Source organism: Macrobrachium rosenbergii, chromosome 7 (genome assembly GCF_040412425.1).
Source record: "Macrobrachium rosenbergii isolate ZJJX-2024 chromosome 7, ASM4041242v1, whole genome shotgun sequence".
NCBI classification, from domain to species: Eukaryota; Metazoa; Arthropoda; class Malacostraca; order Decapoda; family Palaemonidae; genus Macrobrachium; species Macrobrachium rosenbergii.
Window position 1 is genome coordinate 1,655,001 of NC_089747.1, and position 24,228 is coordinate 1,679,228.

The 24,228-nt window shown below is 38.0% G+C and overlaps 1 protein-coding gene across 2 annotated transcripts in view; it reads left to right on the plus strand.

Moving 5' to 3' along the window:
* Actn (alpha actinin) overlaps positions 1-24,228 on the plus strand; it is a 114,398-nt gene that overhangs the window by 37,244 nt on the left and 52,926 nt on the right. The gene's annotated exons all lie outside the window — the stretch shown is intronic.

Genomic DNA, 24,228 nt, shown 5'->3' on the forward strand with positions numbered 1-24,228 from the left:
TGGGTGGAACGGCCTGTAGCTGGAAAAGGGGGGGAATGGGGTTAGGTGGGTTAGGGGCGTTAAAATTACGAATTCGTGACCTTCACGAAATGGCTGTTGATCTCAGATGTCTTATACCGCCGTAAAGAGGCTTTATAGCAGACGGAGGCGCTGACGTAGGTAGTGGGTGGAACGGCCTGTATCTTGAAAAGGGTGGGATAGGTGGGGTAGGGGCGTTGTGGCGTTAAAATTACGAATTCGTAACCTTCACGAAATGGCTCTTGATCTTAGATGCCATATACCGCTGTAAAGAGGCTTTATAGCAGACGAAGGCGCTGACGAAGGTAGTGGATGGAACGGCCTGTATCTGGAAAGGGGTGCTCTTTGGTGGCCAGGTTGGGGGGGATAGCGTCCTTATAATTACAAATTCGTGGCCTTCAGGAAAGACTTGATCTCAGATGCCCCATACCCCAAAAAGCTTGATACGAAAGGGCATATGGACACGAAAATGTCAAAGTAAAGGCCACAACCTCCTGAAGAACCGAGCTCCCTTGGGTATAGGTACCTGCCTGACGACTGGGAAGACGGGGCCAAATGTCCTTAAGTCAACTGGGTTGAGTTGCGGTTTAGAAATTCGTTGGAGAGTCCGTTAAAAACTCGCCTTGTTGAATGTGAAAAGGCATCCTTACTGTGGTAGACTCTGGAAAAAGTAAAACAGCAGCTCTTTTAATGCTGGAAACAACGAGAACCCAGGTATTCCTTTAGTCTTCTTTCGACGAAGAGAAGAATTAATGTAAAAGATTCTATGCATTTATTCAATTTTCTTTCTTGTCTGTATTCGACATAACGGTATGACCCATATGCGTCATCTTGATTATACTCTCTCTCTCTCTCTCTCTCTCTCTCTCTCTCTCTCTCTCTCTCTCTCTCTCTCTCTCTCTCTCTGGAGAATCGTTAACATGTAATATATTCATAAAAGTGAAAATGACCAAGCGATTACTACGCCCTTTGTAGGTCTCTCTCTCTCTCTCTCTCTCTCTCTCTCTCTCTCTCTCTCTCTCCTCTCTCTCTCTCCCCTTCGAAAAACGGAGGAGATACCGTACATAGGGTTTTCGCCAATTACACCCAAATTGCAGTTCGCCGAATACAGGATTCCATAACTGTAAGCGAGCAGATGGTGTGACAAATGAGCTCCTTTAGTAAGGGCCTGGTGACTCTCGCGCCCTCATTTTGTGATTAAAGCAATTCTGTTTCATTATTTTCCAAAGATTAATGTGCTTTCATTCAGTAAGTTTTCGTCCACTACCGTTAAAAAATGTTATAAACATGTCGGAAACTTGTTGCATACATGTCACAAACTTGTTGCATACATGTCACAAACTTGTAGCATACATATCACAAACATGTAGGATACATATCACAAACATGTAAGTAATTGCATTTCTGTATTTTTCAAAAATTATTGTAATTTTATTCGCAAAGAGTTCGTCCATAATACCGTAAATAAATGTCGTCAGCTCGGAGACTTGTCGCATACATATCACGAATTTGTAGCATACTTATCACAAACATGTAGCATACTGTACATGTCTCCAGCATGTTGGTAACAAGTCGGCAATTGTAAGTGGAAAAGGGGGACGTTTGGCAAATGTTGGATATTCATTTGAAGCTCTTGTCAGGACTACCATTACGTCGGTGGCTTGTATTGAACATGTTTGGGATATGTGCGCAATAAGTTGCCGACATGTTTGTGACATGTTGTACTGCAGTACGGACGCACAATTCGTGTGTGTATTTTCGTCACGGGTCAGGCAAGAATGCCTGTTATTTTCATCAATATTGCGCCAATGGAAGTTTTTGACCCTTCAATGTTGAGTCGAATGTATAACACCCTCCAGGAGCCAATTCTGGCTCGCGTGAGCCACCTCGATGAGCCAGATTTGATTATGCTCGACTAAGAAAGTTGAGATATTCCCGGAAACAAGGTTTGAGGTTTCCAGAAGCGAAATACTTCTATTTTGACTTTGGTCTGAGACGCGAGAAACAAATTGTTTATCGTGGTGTGTTTTGTAAAGTCTCTCTCTCTCTCTCTCTCTCTCTCTCTCTCTCTCTCTCTCTCTCTCTCTCTCTCTCTCTCCTTGAACTTTTTCTCTCCGGTCGTGCTTCCTCCCCACAATTGCCACACGCGTAATTGATAGTTGGATTTCGCATGCGCTACGATTTAATTGTACCTGTCATCTCCGGCTGCTGATTGCGCCATTTTTCATCTCGAATTATTGTAAACGGAAGCCTTATTTGAGTAAATGGGAACTAGTCTCTCTCTCTCTCTCTCTCTCTCTCTCTCTCTCTCTCTCTCTCTCTCTCTCTCTCTCTCTCTCTCTCTCACGTAAACAGAAGGTAGACTAGACACTGAAACAAGATCAAGTACTTGTATATTTTATCTCTCTCTCTCTCTCTCTCTCTCTCTCTCTCTCTCTCACACGTAAACAGAAGGTAAGCTAGACACTGAAATAAGATCAAGTACTTCTCTCTCTCTCTCTCTCTCTCTCTCTCTCTCTCTCTCTCTCTCTCTCTCTCTCTCCAGATAGATCAAAGGTAGACGAGGTAGGTGACGCAACTACTGAGGTCACGAATCGACCTGTAATTTTGCTTAGCCTGTAATCAACTGAGTCTTCATCACTGTGTATAATATACTTTCGATTTCGTCCTCACTCTTTGCTGATTTGAAATACATCTTTGTTCTTTTTGTTTTATGGCGTAGAGACTGGGATGACCCTAAACTTACGCTTCCTAAGAGAGGTGTGTATTTAAGTGACTCATTCCACTTGAAGAGAGGCTAGGTCATGTTTGAGGAGTACGGGGAAGGCTAAAGAATTCTGGATTCTGGAAGTGAATGAGTTTTTAATTCACTTAATCCACTTGAAGAGGGGCTAGGTCATGAATCAGGAGCACAGGGGAACATTATAGAATTCTGGATTTTGGAAGTGAATGAGCGTTTAAGTGACTTAATCCACTCGAAGAGGGGGCTTAGGTCATGAATCAGTAGCACAGGGGAAGGTTACAAAGTTCTGGAGGTTAATTAGCATTTAAGTGACTTATTCAACTTGAAGAGAGGCTAGGTCATGACTCAGGAGTGAGGAAGGTTACAAAATTCTGGATTCTGGAAGCGAATGAGCGTTTACGTGACTTAATCCACCTGAAGAGAGGCAGTGGCCTCTGTGGTGGGCTTGTTCCGTATGAATAATAATAATAATGATAATAATAATAATAGTAATTTCTTTCAAATAAATACCATTTTCTTTGGAAGCTTGAATTTCAAGTCAGTGGCCCCTTTGGTAGGCTTGTTGCACATGAATAGGGTTCATCTTCTGATTAATAATAATAATAATGAGACGGTATCTCCTCCTCTCATCCTTGGCCCGTCTGAACCCCTGTTCTGAAGCTGCGGTTTTTGTTGTGTCTCGGTTGTGTTGGTTCTCACAATGGCAAGAAAGGTCGCCTGGTTGAATAAGGCCCGAGGAAGACTTGTGGTATTGTTTCTCCCCTTCTGTCGTCAGAGCATAAAAATGCGCTGGTGTCGCTCAATAAGCTCAAATTAGGGCCGTCTTCAAGGATGGTGTCCGATTGTGTGCTGAAGAAAGGAAAGGGTGTCACTCCTGTGTGGTGTTTTGCCATGGGAAGTGTGATTGTGTGTTCTTGAATAGATTTATTTTTTGGTGGTTGCCTCTATGTTGCTGTCTTAGCTGTTGGTACCATGATTGATCTGTCTGGTTATCTATCTGCAATTTTTATAATTTATAGTAATGTAATAGTTGTATAGGAAGTTTGAGAATGTAGATATGAACTGATTATGTTGACCTAAAACTTTTAATTAGAACTAAGAAAGATGGCCATGGATCTTTAATACCAAACCAGCCACTCTCTCCCGCATATTCTCACACAAGTTTCATTTTCATCATGTAACTTTCTACTTGGTCTCGGCATATTACCTTTCACATTATATATATATATATATATATATATATATATATATATATATATATATATATATATATATATATATATATATATATATATATATATATATATATATATAATGTGTGTGTGTCTGTGAAAGGTAATATGCTGAGAGCAACTATCCAGTTGTATGGTGAAAATGTAACTTGTGTGAGAATATGAAGGCGAGAGAGTGACTGGTTTGGTATTAAAGATCCATGGCTTTTAGATATTTGTAGACGGAGTGATGGTAAAAATGACTAGAGTTGTAGATGAAAGTTTGAGAGACTAAGAAAAAGGGTCGTGAAACAACTTCACAACTTAATCATTTTTCGTAGGAGAGGTATAGATCCTTCGGCATAATAACTTAAGTGGTAATAACTGAAGTTAACAAAACTTCCTTCAGCTAACTTCTTGAAGTCTCAAGAGAGAGTTATGCTTCACAGTGCTGCCGAAGTGCCAGAGTTAGAGCACAGTTTCACTTAAATCAAGTTTGTCGCGCTGAAAATTGACAACTTTTGCCTCTCGGTCGTGCGAACTGGATCTGTGGGTGTTAAGAAAAATCGGGACCACAGAGTTAATATATTTATCTTGGCGAATGAAGCTGATATACGAGTTATGCTTATCTTGATTTTTGCCGATAACTTGTGCTTGGCTGTGCGTGAGAGAGAGAGAGAGAGAGAGAGAGAGAGAGAGAACATTGGTTTAAGAATTTTTATGTACTAATAACTCACTGATTTGATAGAGAGAGAGAGAGAACCTTTCAACATTGCCTTAAAAATCTTACTAAGAACTCACTGATTTATTAGAGAGAGAGAGAGATAGAGAACGAGAATTAGACAGACAGAACCTTTCAACATTGCCTTAAGAATCTTAATGTACTGATAACTCACTGATTTTAGAGGGAGAGAGAGAGAGAAAGAGAGAGAGAGGGCTTGTTTATGCAGTCCTGCTTTCCAAACTGTAAGCCACTTTCACTTAAAACATCATGGAACGCTGAATTATAGATCTGACTGAGAGTTCATGTAGGTGTTTGACTCTGTACAACTGTATTTTTCTGTATTTTTTTAAGGTTCACTAATGGGTATTTATTTCATTACTAAGGCTTTAATACTAATTTGAAGCGCCGCCTACCATCGCTTCCTGTTCATAGAACAATTGTATTTTTTTCATGTTCTCAGTTAAGTCTTCGTCGAATTGTCATCTAGGCTGTAATACTAATTTGAAGCGCCGTTCACCATCGCTTCCTATTCATTGATCAACTGTATTTTTTATGCTTTCACTAAACGGTCCGCATCGCATTATTACTGATATTGCTAATACTAATTTGAAGCGCCATTCACCATCGCTTCCTTTCCATAATTGACGGGACTATCGATATAAGCATGTAGCAATCAGTGTCCTTATTTTTTAATTTCTTACTGTTTTATCTACGTTCATAATAATAATAATAGTTTATTATTATTATTATTATTATTATTATTATTATTATTATTATTATTATTATTATTATTATTATTCTGTAGCACCTGATGTCCATTCTAAGCAAAACACAAAAGACCACATTTCACTCGATAATCCTCGAGACTCCTTACATAACTTCACTCTCCTGCTGTCAAAAAATTTCGTGGGTCCTCTTCTCGGGCCCTCAGGGATCAGATCAGGACCTCTCAGGAGCGTAAGGAGAGCCAGGGACCCCCAATAAGAGCCAGGGGGTCCTATCAAGAGCCAAGGACTCCTAATATTGCTGCTTTTCAGCCAAAGTCCTTACCCTCTTACCTGGCTACTTTAAGCCAAGAGGGGCTGGGGCTATTTCCTTCTTCTGGTCCGCTTTAGCCAGTTCGAGAGAAGGACTCTTCAAGACAAGACGCTGTACTGTCTACAGTGTGCCTCACGCGGCGTACTGGCAATGGGTTCTCTGGCATTGTTTTCTTCCATTTAATTTTTATATTTTAATTTTGTTCGTTTTCCCAGTAGGCTGTTCAACTTCTTGAGCTTAACCAGAATTGTATGCCCACCTGTAAGAGAAAGAGATATCCTTTGATCTATTTTCTTTTTTATCTTGTTCATGTTTTTTACAGAAAATACACAGGGTATTTACACAAACAAATAAAGTACATTTAACGATATTTTAAAATTTCAAAACTTTTACAGTAAATAAAGATTAGATTTACAGTAAAAATTAAGTACTTTTCAGTGTATTTTGAATGTTTTAATTTTTTTGCAGTAAATACACAGTACATTTGCGCAAACTCAAAGTAATTCACGATATATTTTCAATCTTTTAAGTTTTAAAAATAAAATACACAGTACATTTACACAGTGGAATGAAGTACTTGTCAAGATATTTTGAATTTATATTTTTTTTTTACAGTAAATAAACCCCACATTTACACAAACTCACAAAATACATTCCAAGATATTTCGAACCTTACATTTCTCCACAACCCCAGACAAAGACACGCGGTTCAAGAAAAAGGTTGCATCATTCTCGAATAATTTCCATGACGCAATTTTATATATGGGAAGAAGATGACAAGAATTATATGACGTGACAGGAAATCCTAAGACTTTCTCCTTCAGTCTTTCCGGAAAGGAAATTTCGGCAGTGGTGGCCCTGGGTGGTGGTTATATAAGGTTTGATTTTATTTGTTTGGTAAGGTGCGATTTTAAACGGTCCTTTGGAAGATGGGGTTAAGCCAAAAGTGTTTCATCTTAATGTGTTCATTTTAATAAATTTAAATAGTTGCTTATTTCTGACTCTTGATGATAATAATAATAATAATAATGAAATTTAGTTAATCTTAATTCTGTATTCATAGGTATGTCCAGAACAGCAGGAGAGAAAGTTTACAGAATCTCTCTCTCTCTCTCTCTCTCTCTCTCTCTCTCTCTCTCTATATATATATATATATATATATATATATATATATATATATATATATATATATATATATATATAGGAATCGCAACATTACCATTGCACTACAATCTTAGTGTGATTGACTCTGCCTTATAGTTATACTCCCCGTGTTTTATCGTGACATACTTCCTTTCGATGTTAAACTTTCTCTTTTCCTTTCTGATTTTCCTTTCTCTTTTTCTTGTGTTTCCTGTGCTTTCTTTTTCTCGAGCGTTTGCTTTTCCCGCTTTCACTTGTGTTTGTGAATTTTCCTATTTGTTTTGTTATAACAAATTGGTTGTTGGTTCTGAGATTAATAATAATAATAATATAATAATAGCAATAATAATAATAATAATAAATTTCGGGTCAATGGCCCCTGTAGGCTTGTTCCATATGAATAGGCTTCATCTACTGAATAATAATAATAATAATAAAAATTTCAAGTCAGTGGGGCCCCTTTTGGCTTGTTCCACACGAACAGGGTTCATCTACTGAATAATAATAATAATAATAATAATAATAATAATAATAATAATAATAATAATAATAATATTTTATTAGAAAGGAATCCCTTTCAACCCAGACCAGTAAGAATGCACGAAGAATCTTCTATTCCGTCTCCAAGATGGACATTCTCCCCGGTTACAGCACCGACTCGAGTGCCGATTTGAAGAGGCACTTCGAGAGAATATAGTGCCAGTGCCTTTGAGCCGACTGGGCTTCGCAATTGGCACTGATGCCTTGTCCATCACTCGGTGGGCCCGAGCCCAGGAGTGCCAGGTAATGCTTGTGGTAGCAGCAGAAATACGCAGCAATATTCCCTTTCAGCGCCTTTTGACACAGCGCTGTGACTCATCCCTTCGGAATTTTCGTGTGGATTTTTGTTTGCGCTCTCTCTCTCTCTCTCTCTCTCTCTCTCTCTCTCTCTCTCTCTCTCTCTCTCTCTCTCTCTCTGATAAAAAGTCTTCATGTTACAATCTCTCTCTCATTTTATATACTTCTTAGAAGCACTACGATGTTAGACACAAATGCCTGCCTCTCTCTCTCTCTCTCTCTCTCTCTCTCTCTCTCTCTCTCTCTCTCTCTCTCTCTCTCTCTCTCTCTCTCTCTTTTACGTAGGTTTTTCATTGAGGAGGTAATTGGTCGTTGGTATGTGAAGAGAGAAGTGTTAGCACATATCTATCTATATATATATATATATATATATATATATATATATATATATATATATATATATATATATATTAAATTTTATGTATATATATATGTATATATATATATATATAAATATTTTTATATATTTTTATATATGAAGAAACAATATATATTGAATATATATAATATAAATAATAAATACATATACATAAATATATATATATACATATATTTACGTGTGTGTGTATTATGTTTGTTTACTTAGAGTATACTTCACGTCCTCATCTCGTATCAAGAACTAATTCCATGGCTTGTTAACGTGGGCGGCGTTGCAAGAGTTTACTTTAGCTCTTCTTAATCTGGCAAATGCCACTGGCACCGTCACCTTAAGAGGCCAGTCAGTTACTTTTGTTTTTTTCTTTAGGCGTTTGAAAGTTTATTGGAAGTCCTTCGTATGTTATCTTGGAAGCTACCCCTTGTGGTATGCCAAGGTTCGTGACATTTGATTGTTGGAGTTTTATATATTTATATATATATTTATATATATATATATATATATATATATATATATATTTTATATATATATATATATATATATATATATATATATGTATTATTTATTTTTTTATATTATATATATATATATGTGTGTATTTTTTCTTTTCTATATTATTATCTATTTACCTCTTGATAATGTACGCATGCGCGTACATAAAAATGGCGATTTCGAATTGTAGAAAATATCCTTTTTTTTTTTAAATATCAACGGTATATACTGCCCAGTCTTATTTAAGAAACAATTTTCTCATTACTTATATTTTTAGTGAAATTCTTAAAGTAATTTTAACCACATTTTAAGTTTACCTCTGATTATTAACTCAATGTTTTTCTCCTTTTCAGGTGAGCGAATCGTGAGATAATTGACCTGTTGAAAACACCCCCCACCCTCCCCCCTCCCTTACCTGTCAGGTAAGTTCCGTCGGCTGAGAATAGCCACTGCGCATGCGCAACCTCTCGGCGTTATTTATGGCTGTCATTCTGTCATTCCGTATCGGAAAGTGTGGGAGTTAATGTCTTCTTCGCTAAGCTAATGGCGATATTATTCATTCTTGTTCTCATGCATTCCAGACGAATGCGCAATCGTCTAGTTGCGTAACCATTTCTCTCTCTCTCTCTCTCTCTCTCTCTCTCTCTCTCTCTCTCTCTCTCTCTGATGGATAAGGAGAGTTGAATGGAAAAAGAGAACATATGTTTAACCAATTCGTTCGGTAGACTACCGTAATTTTTAACTGGTCATTCGGTAAAATGCCGAAATTATTAGCTGATCATTACGTGAAATACCGAAATTTTTTACTGATCATTCGGTAAAATACCGAAATTTTATTTTACTGAACATTCGGTAAAATACCGAATACCGAAATTTTTGACTGAACATTCGGTAAAATACCGAAATTTTATTTTACTGAACATTCGGGAAAATACCGAAATTTTTTACTGAACATTCGGTAAAATACCGAAATTTTTGACTGAACATTCGGTAAAAATACCGAAATTTTTGACTGAACATTCGGTAAAAATACCGAAATTTTTGACTGATCATTCGGTAAAAATACCGAAATTTTTGACTGAACATTCGGTAAAAATACCGACATTTTTAACCGAAAATTTGGTAAAAGAGACGAAAATCTACCGAAATATTTAACATACGCATTCGGAAACTGAGACATTTTACAGAAATTGCAGAACGGAGCGAAGTCTATTACGCAGTTAAGTAAGACCAGAGAGAGAGAGAGAGAGAGAGAGAATTCGTCCACTCACAAGTGTCCCGTAATTGCTGATTTTAGCAGCGGACTTTACACACACTCTCTTCGTATTTGCACGAGTGTTCTTCTGACGAAGCTTTGGAGCAAAAGCCTTGAGATTTTATTTTATTTTTTTTTTTTTTTGTCGTAGTTTATCTTGATTTTTTTTTATCGAAGCAAGTTTAATTTAGGTTTTAAATCTCCTCGTATTTGCATGAGTGTTCTTGTGACGAAGCTTTTGAGCGAAAGGTTTGGGTTGTTTTTTTTTTTTTTGCCGTAGTTTTTCTTTTTTATCTTTTTTATAATTTTTTTTGGAATCGAAGCAATTTTAATTTAGGTTTTAAATCTTCGTACTTGCATGAGTGTTCTTCTGACAGCTTTTGAGCAATAGCCTTGGATGGTTTTTTTTTTTGTAGTGTTTTTTTTTGTGTGGGGGGGAGTTGGAATCGAAGCAAGTTTAATTTAGGTTTTAATTTTTTTGTCTAAAAGAAAGATAAAATTCAAGTTATGCTGTTCCCCTTCTCTCCTTATTTCTGCAGCGACCCACAACAGTCGACCGACAAATAACGTCCATTTTTACCCTAAGGAAACATAAAATCTTAAAGGAAACTTTAAATAATATTCTGAGAAGACAATAGGCCCTTTTAGAACCCAAATCCCGGTTGGGGGTTAGTGCCGTCAGTCCATCGCTCGCGGTGAACTGTAGGCATTACTTAAGGTTCTTTGTAGAACTCTCTTCGGCCCCTAGCTGCAACCCCTTTCGTTCCCTTTACTGTACCTCCTTTCATATTCTCTTTCTTCCATCTTGCTATCCACCTCCCCTAACAATTGTTTCATAGTGCAACCGCTTTGAGGCTTTCCTCCTGTTACGCCTTTCAAACCTCTCCACTCTCACTTTCCCTTTCAGCGTTGAATGACCTCCTAGGTCCCAGCGCCAGGCCTTTGGCATAAATCATATATATATATCCTTCAGAACCCGAGATTCAGCCCTCCGTAACAAACCCTCAGTAGACTCGCTCTATGGCAGGAGCGACCCGCTGGCTCGGAGCGGAGCAGCCTTGGCAGAAATAGTTGGCACTCGCCCTCGACGAGGCGGCATTGTTGTAGCGTCAGTGCCTCTATATCAGAGGCCTCTGTAAGAGGCTCTGCTGCCTCTTCCCCTCTGCTTCGCTGTCTTCCGGAAAAGCGGTTGAGCTATTTTTCACGCTCGGCGGATTTTCCACGTTGGTTCGGAGTGCTAGGTTGATGTTCTATATATTGGCCTTAAACATTTATTTATTTTATTATTATTATTATTATTATTATTATTATTATTATTATTATTATTATTTTAAAGATCTCATAATGGCATGAGTCACCAAAATGGTGAAGAATTCCACAATGATGTCTTGTGTAAATATATATTAAACAAAAAAATTAATATATATATATATAAAAAAATCATTGTGGATTTCTTCACTATTATTATTATTATTATTATTATTATTATTACACGACCAACAATTTTCCCTGAGTAATAGGCATATGTGTGATTTATTATGGGCACACGGCTGAATACAAAACTGTATGAGTTACTTAGAAGTTGCTTAGTGCTTAGTTTTCAAGCAAAAAACTTCTGTCTGAACAAATGGCAGGACTCACTGATTTTATATCAGATGCTTATCTGGCCAGAACATTTTTGAGTTTACTCAACGTAGCTTTGGATCAAGCAAAGAATTTCTCTCTAGTTAAATGGCTGTACTCAGTGATTTCATAGCAGACCCTTACTCTATGCCATGAAAATTTATCGATTTATTTTTCAGGTCCTTATAGATTTTATCAGACCATTTTGCTGTCACAAAATTTATAGATTTATTTTTCTTTCAGACCCCTAGAGATTTTATGAGACCCTCATACTATCACAAAATGTATAGGTTTTTTTCAGGCCCTCTTAGATTTTATCAGACCCTTATAGTATCACAAAAATGTATAGATTTATTTTTCAGACCCTTACAGGTTTTATCAGACCCTTATACTATCACAAAATGTATAGGTTTATTTTTCAAACCCTTATAAATTTTATCAGACCCTTATGGTATCACAGAAAAAATGTATAGATTTTTCTTTCAGACCTTTATAGAATTTATCAGACCCCTGTACTATCACAAAATGCATATATTTATTTTTCAGACCCTTACTGTATACTATCACAAAATATATAGATTTTTCTTTCAGACCTTTATAGACTTTATGAGACTCTTATAGTACCACAAAAAATGTATGGATTTATTTTATCAGACCCTTATACTGTCACAAAATGTATAGATTTATTTTCAGACCCTTATACTATCACAAAATGTATAGATTTATTTTCAGACCCTTATGCTATCACAAAATGTATAGATTTATTTTCAGACCCTTATGCTATCACAAAATGTATAGATTTATTTTCAGACCCTTATGTTATCACAAAATGTATAGGTTTATTTTCAGACCCTTGTACTATCACAAAATGTATAGATTTATTTTCAGACCCTTATGCAATCACAAAATGTATAGATTTATTTTCAGACCCTTACACTATCACAAAATGTATAGATTTATTTTCAGACCCTTATGCAATCACAAAACGTATAGATTTATTTCTCAGACCCTTAAAGAATTTATTTATTGTTCTGTTTACTTAACCTAGCTTCGGATCACAGAAGCCATTCCATAATTGCCTTTGAATAAACCCAATTTCCTGCAAATGTATTTTTAACATGCTTCACGGCGCCTCGCCCCTAACTTGCACACTGACTCACAACGTGGCCACATAGCAGCATCGCCTCCACCAAAGAATTGTAAGATATTTGAGGCGAAAAATGTAAAACTGTAAATGTGAAAGACTCCAAGGGGTATCCACCCTCTGAAAGAAATTGCTTTGCAGCCTAAAAATCCCATATCGTTCTCTCTATCATTCCCTTTTGACTGCCGTTGAAATGTAAGAAGATACTCCTTGCTTCTGCCGGAGGCCTGATGTCTGGGAGAGGGAGGGGGCGACGGAGATGTTGGCCAAAGGGGGCGCCGACCCCCTTTCCCCACCTCCGAAACCCCCTTTTGGGCACAGAAATAACTTGGTGCCGCGTCCCTCCTTCCTGCTATTGGCTGCCAAAGATTTGCTGCTGATGCTACCTCCAAAAGATTCTCTCTCTCTCTCTCTCTCTCTCTCTCTCTCTCTCTCTCTCTCTCTCTCTCTCTCTCTCTCTCTCTGTGAAATTCGATAGGATTTCGCCCCCTTTTTATGCGAAGGTTTGAAGTTAGAGTTGGTGTTTTGGGATTAGCAGTCATTCTGTAGCTGAGAATGAGTTTTTTTGATGACAGTCTAGAATTTAAAATATTCTTCAGTTAAGAATCATGACGAAATGCCCCTTTTGCGCCGAAACGTGAAATGTTAGTGATATCAGCTTATAAAATGCTCAACAAATCCATAAATACTTTGAGATATTTTTATCTCGGTTTCAGGGACGTAATATGTACCACATCACAGACAAATATATTTTCCTCGAAAATAGCAGGCTACGTCCCTGTTCAGTTAGTTCAGCTGTTCCCAGAGGTTCTTGCTTGACACCAGTGCAGTTGTCCAATGCTGTTAATTTACAAGAGTCCATTCTGCCTTTACTACCCAAACAAACAACTGGCTTTTTCAGAAAAGCGTTAATTCTGGGCCAGCCTTTTCAGAAAGTAAGACCAGTGCGGCTGTTTCCACCGTAGGGGGCTAGTGCTATCAGTGGACCTCTTGCGATGCACTGTAGGCATTGCTCAAGGTTCTTTGCAGCGTGCCTTCGGCCCCTAGCTGCAACCCCTTTCGTTCCTTTTACTGTACCTCCTTTCACATTCTCTTTCTTCCATCTTACTTCTCACCCTCTCCTAACAATTGATTCATAGTGCAACTGCTCTAAGGTTTTTCTCCTGTTACACCTTTCAAACCTTTTACTGTCAATTTCCGTTTCAGCGCTGAATGACCTTTATGGGTCCCAGTGCTTGGCCTTTGGCCTAAATTCTATATTCAGTTCAATTCAATTCAGTGCAGCTGTATTGTAGCTATGTGAGTGGGTTAGTTGAAGCCATACTTTGATGTCAGAATTCTTTGCGCAATTCTTAACTTTGCGTCAAAAAATTGGTCCTCCTGGATGCAGGGCCACCTTAACTACCCAGCAATGTCCAAAGATTCATTCTCCAAGGGCGTGCCCACATTACAACAAAACATGTCGTCAACACAGTCGGCGACTTGTCGCATACATGTCGCAAACTGTATGTGACTTTCACAAACATGCATGTAACTTTTCACAAACATGTTGAAAACATGTTAGCGACCATAAGTGGAGAACGAATCTTTGGCCAATGCTGGATAATCATAAGAAGCACTGATTTGGACTAGCAATATGTCGCCAACTTGTATACAACATGTTTATGATGTTTGAGATAAGTTGCCAACATGTTTACAACACTTTTTACCGTAGTGTGGACATAATCATAGAAGCTAAGGCTTAACACCGAACCCTAATGATTGCAATGAAACCGTGGGTCCTATGAGTTCAAGACAGTTCACCAACATGTTGAGAACATGGACTCAGCTGAGCTGCGTGGACAGAACAGTATTTAGCTACTCTGAGGAAAATACAAAATATTTAGAATATCTAGACCCTTTGTACTGTGTTGTCTGTTTATTCAGTAGTTACTGAAACGCCAGAAAACTGTTCCAAGATTGGTCGAATTCTTTCTAAACCTGAATCAGTGGATTTTAAATGCTAATAAGTTTGTAGTCTATGTATTTTTGCATGGATACACGTGTATAAGTGTATATGTATAATTGTGTATGTGTAAAGGTTTAAGCGCATATGCAGAAATGTATGCGCATATGTACTGTATAAGCTCTGAATACTTATGCATGTATTTTTATAAATATGCATAAGTATATATCCACTTTTATCAGTGTGTGTATATATGTATGGGTGTATGTATATATATGTATTTATATATATACATATGTATGCATATGTATATATGTATGTATATATATAGGAAGAGATATACTTACACACAAATGTATACCTATGCATATGAGCGTAAATAAATGTATGCACAAACACACACGCTGAAATACACACTCATAATGAGTGTATGCCCCATCCACGTAAATTCCACGATCTGTTTATATACCACAAGTGTCTCGCCATTCCAAACCTCCCAAATGTATGTACACTACCTCTCATTTATCATCGAAATTTAAGATCCCATGTTTATCAAAACATTTTTTTCTGTGGGGCGGAGGGGGGGAGCAGAGTCAGTGTAGGAGGGGAGTGGGGTGAAGGGAGGGTGGGGAGTATCACGTCCCTGGGCCCCCCAAAATTAGAACGGAAAGGTAAATATAAATCCGCGTGTGGGTTGAAAGGGAATGTGACTTTTTCCTCCTGCCTACGTGAACCGACCTCCTCTTGGTCGGGTTTGGAAGTGTCAACGCATTTCCTGGTTACGTTTTCGATTTCGCGAGGAATTTGAGAGAGAGAGAGAGAGAGAGAGAGAGAGAGAATTCCCTTATTCCACTACCAAGTTACGGTGAGCATTAAATTTACATCTTTTCCAATTAAAAGCGCATATAAAATGCTTGAGAGAGAGAGAGAGAGAGAGAGAGAGAGAGAGAGAGAGAGAGAGAGAGAGAGAATTCTTTTATTCCACTTCCAAGTTAAGGTGGGCATTAAATCTACATCTCATGCAATTAAAAGCACATATAGAATGCATGAGAGAGAGAGAGAGAGAATTCTTGTATTCCACCTCTAAGGTACAGTGAGTAGTAAATTTATCTCATGTAGTTAAAAGCACATATAGAATGCTTGAGAGAGAGAGAGAGAAAGAGAGAGAGAGAGAGAGAGAGAGAGAGAGAGAGAGAGAGAGAGATCATTCTTTTATTCTAATTCTTTTATTCCACTTCCAAGTTAAGGTGAGCAATTAAATTTACATCTTATGCAATTAAAAGCACATATAGAATGCTTGAGAGAGAGAGAGAGAGAGAGAGAGAGAGAGAGAGAGAGAGAGAGAGAGAGAGAGAGAGATCACAGCTCGATTGTAGCCAAATTATATACGTGCTGTATATTGCTACAATCTTACAGTACAGTATATATATCAGGTATTTGCAAATAGTTCTAACCTGTAGGCGTGGTGCACTGTAGGCATTAGTAAAGGGTGTTTGCAGCGTCCCTTGGGCCCTTAGCTGCGCCCACTTTTTAGCTTTTTACCTGACCTGCGTTCCTGTTTCCTCTCTTCAAATTTTGCTGTCTAACTTCTCAAACTCTTCAGTACAAATGTAGGATTTTCTCCCAGTTCCACCTTTAGCTAAATGTACATATTTTCCTGTATTTTCTAGAATTTTATTATGCTGTCCAACCACTCCAACTCCTTGTCACTGTGAATCCTACGAATTCTATAGCATAGAATTGAACTGAATTGAATATAGAATTTAGGCCAAAACCCAAGCACTGGGACCTATGAGGTCATCTAGCGCTGAAACGGAAACTGAGAATAAAAGGTTTGACAGGTGTAACAAGAGGAAAACCTCAAAGCAGTTGAAGCACTATGAATCAATCGTTAGGAGAAGGTGGAAAGTAAGTTGGAAGAAAGAGAATATGAAAGGAGGTACAGCAAAAGGAACGTGACATTTGCAAACAGCGCAGCGCCGGCGGCGGCTTCAAGTGTCAACAGAGGCATTCAATGTGATGGTGTTAAGTTCCGGTCCTGAAAAGTCGCTGAAAATAAAAAGAAAAATAAATGAAAATAAATACTCGACTGTAATGTATTTCCGGTGAATTGTTCGACGTAATTCGTGTTAATCCTGTTCTGTGGTGACTCCGGGTTTGTTGTGGGTGGGGGTTGTGGGGAGGCGGATGGGGGGATAGCAGGAAAAGGATGTTATCAGCTGATTGCACTCCCTTCTTTTTTTTTTTCTTTATGGCATTCGTGAGGATATTCGCTTTGTTCGTTGTGTGTGTTGATAGATTTATACACGCGCACACACACATATATAATATATATAATATATATATATATATATAATATACTTATATATAGACGTAATCAGCGCGCAATCACGTGTGGAACAGGAATAAATTTGTCTCAATTAAAAGACCTGGGTTATATAGACCCTATGTGAGTGAGAAATTAATATATATATATATATATATATATATATATATATATATAATATATATATATATATATATATATATATATATATATATATATATATATATATATATATAAATATATATATATATATATATATATATATATATATATAAAATATTGTATCGTCAAAAGAGGCCTTTTATTATTCTTTGACGTCAGTATCTCAAAAACTTATTTGAAAATTGTTCGGTCCATTTTACAAAAAAAAAAAAAAAAGTTCCCGTCCGCGAGTTACACGATTTTACTGTAAATAAATTTTGTTAATTATTGGATAAAGATAATGACATAGAAACAGTAAAACAAAAATATTTAGAAAAATATATATTTTTAAAAAGGTATTTTTCCTCTGTGTTAATCAATATAACTACCATGATGACAACGTTTCATTCTGTTCCTTCCCCTCAACTGTCAGACTCTGGAATTCTAGTCTTGCTTATTTCTTTCGTACCTTATAATCTTCCTTCTATTAAGAGGCGTGGCTGTCGCTTTTCTTTCTCCTGTTTCCTCTTGGTCGGCCATAAAAATAAAGAAACATTTAAATAATGCGACGAATTGTCTTCAGTGCAGTCGAGTTTTCTGTACAGCGTATAATCAAGGCCACCGAAAATAAATCTATCTTTCGGTGGTCTCGGTATAATGCTGTATGACCCGCGGCCCATGAAACTCTCAGCCGGCCGTGGTGGCCTGTGTTGTCGCGTTGCCAGAAGCACGATTGTGGCTAACTTTAATCTTAAATAAAATAAAAACTACTGAGGCTAGAGGGCTGCAATTCGGCTTCTTTGACGATTGGAGGGGGATGATCAACATGCCAATTTGCAGCCCTCTAGCCTCAGGAGGTTTTAAGATCCGAGGGCGGACAGAAAAAGTGCGGACGGACAGACAAAGCCGGCGCAATAGTTTTCTTTTCGGAAAACTAAAAATTGAACAGTGCAAAAAACATGGTCTGTAGAACTACCTTGCATTTGGAAATAGATGGTTGCTGAGTAGCTATTGTTCTCTCCCCCACCCACGCACAGGTAGAGAGAGAGAGAGAGAGAGAGAGAGTCTGTTTATGGAATATCTAATGAATGGTTCAACTCCACAAGTGTGAGGATTACCTCTTCAAAGGCCTTCTCATTTTTAATTACGATGTAAGGTACTGCTCTCTCTCTCTCTCTCTCTCTCTCTCTCTCTCTCTCTCTCTCTCTCTCTCTCTCTCCCGTCGTAAGACCACAAAGTATCTAATTCTTTGGTTAGATGAGCGGAAACTCTTTAGATCAGAGAGAGAGAGAGAGAGAGAGATTTTTTTTAACTCAAACTCAACCTTTTGTTTGAGCTCAAACTCAAGTTCAAATTGGGTGGTACCGTCAAACGTCCACGCTCTGTTTCTTTACCGTAGTAATTGACGCGACGCCACAGCTGTCAACCGAACAAACATTACAATGGGGGCGGCACAAAATTTCCGTCGTTTGCACAATTCCTATTTTCTTTCCGCCATCTCCTCTCCCTCCTCCTCTCCCTCAATCCTCCTCCATCTGTCCTCATAACCCTCCCTCCCTCTCACCCTCAATCACTCCCTCTCTCCCTCCATCGAGTCGAACAGGAGGGCGAAAGAGGGAGAGAACGGGTGAGGGTTATGTTGTCGGAAATATATCGATTTTGGTATGAGTTCTGTAGTTTTGTTTACACGGCCTCGGCGTCGTCTCTCTTCGTGGGATGATTGGAGTGTTTCTGTCATTCACTGATTTTAATTGTCATTTCTCGTGTCGTGTTTTTTGTTGTTTTTTTTTTTCATGGAGTTTTCATCGGTGGTTTGTTTTAGCCTTGGATGTCCTCGAAGTTGAATACTTTTACTTGGACTTCTAAGTGCACAGAAACTTTCACTGGTAGTTTTTAACCTTGACTTTCTTTTAACTTAGTTCAGCTGGTAGTTTAACCTTGAATATCTTAGAAAGTTCAGCTGGTAGTTTAACTTTGAATTTATTAGAAAGTTCAGCTGGTAGTTTAACTTGGATTTCTTAGAAAGTTCAGCTGGTAGTTTAACCTTGAATTTATTAGAAAGTTCAGCTGTTAGTTTAACCTTGAATTTCTTTGAAAGTTCAGCTGTTAGTTTAACCTTGAATTTCTTAAAAAGTTCAGTTGTTAGTTTAGCCTTGAATATCTTAGAAAGTTCAGCTGGTGGTTTAGCCTTGAATTTCTTAGAAAGTTCAGCTGGTAGTTTAACCTTGAATTTCTTAGAAAGTTCAGCTGGTAGTTTAACCTTGAATTTCTTAGAAAGTTCAGCTGGTATTTTAACCTTGAATTTACGTAGAAAGTTCAGCTGGTAATTCAATATTGAATTTAACCTTGAATTTTCTCACTGATAGAAAGTTTCCCCTGGTAGCGTAACCTTGAAAAATTCCTCGAACTTTGAAAGTTGAGCCGATAGTTTAACCTTGATTTTGACTTTTAAAGTTCTTTTGAATTTTCAAGTACATGGAAAAGTTCCCTGGTACTTGAATTTTGTAATTGATTTTACCAAGGAAATTTCTGTAGTAATTTGATTTTGAAATTACCTGCACATAAGATGTTTCTCAGGCAACCGAACTGTTGATTTCCATGTCAACAGAAAATTTCACAAGTTAGTTAACCTTTAGATTAACTGAAATTATGTTATGCATATTCTACAGTCTTCCGTGCAAAGATGATTTAACCCTAAAATTAACAAAAAATAAGTGAAACTAACTTATAAATATTCTACAGAAATTACCTTCAATACATTCTACGTAAGATATTCTACGGAAATTGCCTCAAACAGTCTACAGCCTTTCGTGCAAAGATTATTCAACCTTAAAATTAACTGAAATTAACTTAAACATACTCTACAAAGCCCCGTGCAGAGATAAACGACGTGCAAATGCAGTACCGCACACTCTACAGAGCTCCGTGCAGAGATAAAACGACGTGCAATGCAGTTACGTGTTAAGCACGACAGAAGACGGGAGAACTTGAACAGATGTTGATAATGGAGATAGCGATTGAGATAAGTCATCTATCTGACTTGCGTGGAAGGTGTCACGTGGCCTTAATGAATACGTACTGAGTGCTGTTGTTGTCAGGCGCTTGGCTTCTGGGAGCCCCAGTTTCTTGAGGGAGCGGGGAGGCGCCGTCAGTGACCCGTGCACTTGCGACGCCAGATAACCATCGCTTGATCTGGTTGTGAGGGATGCAAGAGTGGGATGTATTTTTTTTTTTTTTTTGTCTCGATGTTTTAGTGGAATGATATTTGGACATTTTACGCTGGTGTTCAGGGTGATTGGAATGTATGCTCTCTCTCTCTCTCTCTCTCTCTCTCTCTCTCTCTCTCTCTCTCTCTCTATATATATATATATATATATATATATATATATATATATATATTTTTTTCTTCCATATTTGGTTTAAATGTTTGCAGTTTGGTTGAAACGTCTCTCTCTCTCTCTCTCTCTCTCTCTCTCTCTCTCTCTCTCTCTCTCTCTCTCTCTCTCTCCTCCCTCTCTCTCTCTCTCTCTCTGAAGAATCAAACCCGATAATATACCACAATCTAAAATTTTAACTTTTCTCCCCAAACAAAAACTACAAATTGTAATACAATCGGTTACAGTCAGTAACAAAGAACCTATAATTGTACCTCCTTGCTGTAGAGATGGGCGTGGCATCAATGTCACGTCCTGATTGGTCGATTGTCGAGTGTGTGTGCGCGTGTGATGGACATCATGGTATGTCTTCACTCGTTCGGGTTGGTATTGCAAAATGCCTTTGCAATTTAGTACATTCTTTTATATAAATGCTCACGAAACATGTGTAGAAGTAGATGGCATAGAATTGTTTAGAAGTATATGGTACACTCGTAGAAGTGTTTAGATGTAGATAATATAGAATGCCTCATAAACCTCTGTAAGTGTGTAGGATGATATGGGATAGAATTGTTTAGAAGCATATGGTATAGAAGTGTTTAGATGTAGATGTTTAGAAGTAGATGGTATATGAGGAACGGAAGTTGAGAAAATAATGATAAAAAAATACACAAGTTGTATTTCAAACTATGGGCAAATCTCATAATATTATTATTATTATTATTATTATTATTATTATTATTATTATGCGAACCAACAGTATACTTATGCACGGAGATAAAAAAAAGAGACGATTGTAAATAAAAAAATAGATAATTAAACAAACATTCACTCAGAATAGCAAAAAAAAAAAAAAAAGAAGAGAGATGCACGCACGACACAAACAACAAACAAAAGCAAAAAAAAAAAAAAGTCGCGCAAACTAAAAGCAAAAAAATAAAAGCGGAATACACAACAAAAAGAGGTGTCGTACTTAAATGGAGTCTCGACGAAAGCATTGAATGAGAAACTCTTTGAAAGACTGTGTCACATGACGACCTTTTGTTTACGTTCTGGTGATGGTGCACTCTTTGACTCTTTGCCCCCTCTCCCCTCCTCTTTTTTACCCTCCCCTCCTCTTTCTTACCCCCTTCCCTCCTCCCACCCACTCGTTTCAGGTCCCACCTTTGTGTGGTGCATTTTTGGCATATGGTGGGGATGTCCCAATATGGCGTGGTTTCCGTAGGTTGGATACGTTTGGATTATATATATATATATATATATATATATATATATATATATATATATATATATATATATATATATATTTCTTTTGAAGTTAATATATTAATTGCAGATACAATCTTTTTAACAAGACTGATTCAAAGTCTTGATACAAAGATCGTGTCTACGAAAAAAGCAGTTAACTTCAACATAAAATGTATGAGAGAAAATATGCCCAAAAAGCATGTGTGTGTATATATGTGTATATATATATATATATATATATATATATATATATATATATATATATATATATATATATATATATATATATATATATATATATATATATATGATTCAGCATGTGATGCTTTCCCCAAGAAAGACCCTCCTATGAATATCGATCCTTTGTGTGACGAGAAAAGAGAAAGTGTGAGTGTGTATGTGTGTGTGTATGTGTGTACCGCCGGCGTCGCATTCAGAGGGTGGAGCCCTATGGATCCTTGTTGGGGTCTTGGCCCATGATCGTGGGTTCCTCTGCGCCCCTTCCCCCCCAGGGTGGGGGGGAAAGAATGGCCCCAGGAGGGAGCCAAACAAGAGTTCTGTTAGGGCAACTGTGGGCTTCGAGTTTGGGAGGTAGTCAGGCTCTCTCTCTCTCTCTCTCTCTCTCTCAGAGGCGTGAGACCTAGGCCTCGGATAGACCTGTGGATGAGGAATAGGAATGTGACTTATGGGATTCCTGGGACTTGATGGGGACGGGGACGGGGTGGGATCGGAAGGACGCAGGATCCCCCAGTTCCACAGGTGGTTTGGTTGTGGTAGGTTTTTAGGCCTCGAAGGAAGGATTCCTTTTCTCTTTGCTCCTTCTTCCTTAGGAGGATATGAATTCTTCCTTTCTTCCTTAGTTAGGAAGACGTGAATGCATGCTTGTTCGTATGTATACATAGACATACATATATATATATGTGTGTGTGTGTTCATTATATATATATATATATATATATATATGTATATATATATATATATAATGTCTGTATGTGTGTGTTTGTGTATCAAAGAGAGAGAGAGAGAGAGAGAGAGAGAGAGAGAGAGAGAGAGAGAGAGAGAGAGAGAATCAATCAATCAATCCAAAACAACAACGCTTGCATTGTGGAAGAATCTTCAAATCCCAAGACCTAAAGTAGCCAAGATTCCCAAGCAATTAATTACCTCGGCTCAATTGAACTTTCACCCGGGTGAATCCTGCTTTCATTTTCGTGAATGAGTCATTGCACTGCAGTGTGTTTCACCTGCGTCACAGGGGTACGTTTCGAGTCCTTTGTCATTTCGCGGTTGGTTGGAAAGTCCGTAGGCCCGCACCAAGCCACCTAATCACTTCAAGATTTTGGTACATTTAAGAGCATTCCAAGGGCAATCTGTTGGTTGGAGGAATGAGTTCGTAGGTCCACACCAAGCCACCTAATCACTTCAAGTTTTTGGTACACTTAACAGCCTTCCAACTCTGTTGGTTGGGCAGAGTTCATAGGCCCACATCAGCCTCCTACCTCCCTTCAATATTTCTCTACACGTAGGAGCCGTCTAAAAGTGATCTCGGTTGGTTGAAAAGAGTCCCTTGGTCTACATCAGCCTCCTACTCCCTTCAACATCTTACTGCACATAGGAGCCGCCTCAAAATTGCCATAGTTATTGAAAGATGAATTCTGGAGAGAGATGAAAGAAAAGGATTGTACATCAGTGATGGGAGATGTTCTGAAAGCATCAGATTTAAAGAGAGAGAGAGAGAGAGAGAGAGAGAGAGAGAGAGAGAGAGAGAGAGAACGCGAGCTTATTTTTATTACATAATGACAAAATACGAAGGAAAGTGAAATTGTAAAAATTAAGATTTGCTGAGAGAGAGAGAGAGAGAGAGAGAGAGAGAGAGAGAGAGAGAGAGAGAGAGAGAGAGAGAGAGAGAGCTTACCTTTGTTACATATTGATGACGAAATACGAAGGACAACAAAATTGTGAAAAATTAAGATTTACTGAGAGAGAGAGAGAGAGAGAGAGAGAGAGAGAGAGAGAGAGGTCAGTGAATGGCATTTCTTTCGTTGCGTGAAGATAACAGAATTCAGATAAAAATAAAAAATAAAATCATGAGACACAGAGAGAGAGAGAGAGAGAGAGAGAGAGAGAGAGAGAGAGAGAGAGAGAGAGAGAGAGTCTCTTCTGGACATCATTTCAGCTTCAGATGTGCTCCCTTGACAGATCAGGATGTTCAGCTTTAAGCTTGCCAGTACAGAGTACGTTGATCGCGGTTGTTTGTCAAGCAAAGAGACACTCTGGATTTTAGATTTGGCAGTTTTAAAAGTTTCATGATGTTGGTCTGCAAGTGGAATGCTAATGTTCCCCCGTAGGCATTATTTAAGGTTCTTTGCCACCTCTTTCATTCCTTTTGACTGCACCTCCGTTCATATTCTCTTTCTTCCATCTTACTTTCCTCAACCTTCTCCTAACAATTGATCCACAGTGCAACTGAGAGGTTTTCCTCCTGTTACACCTTTCAAACCTTTTACTGTCATAGGTCCCAGTGCTTGGCCTGTGGCCTAAATTTCATATTCCACTTATAGAATACCAGTGTTGATGTTTCCATGACAGT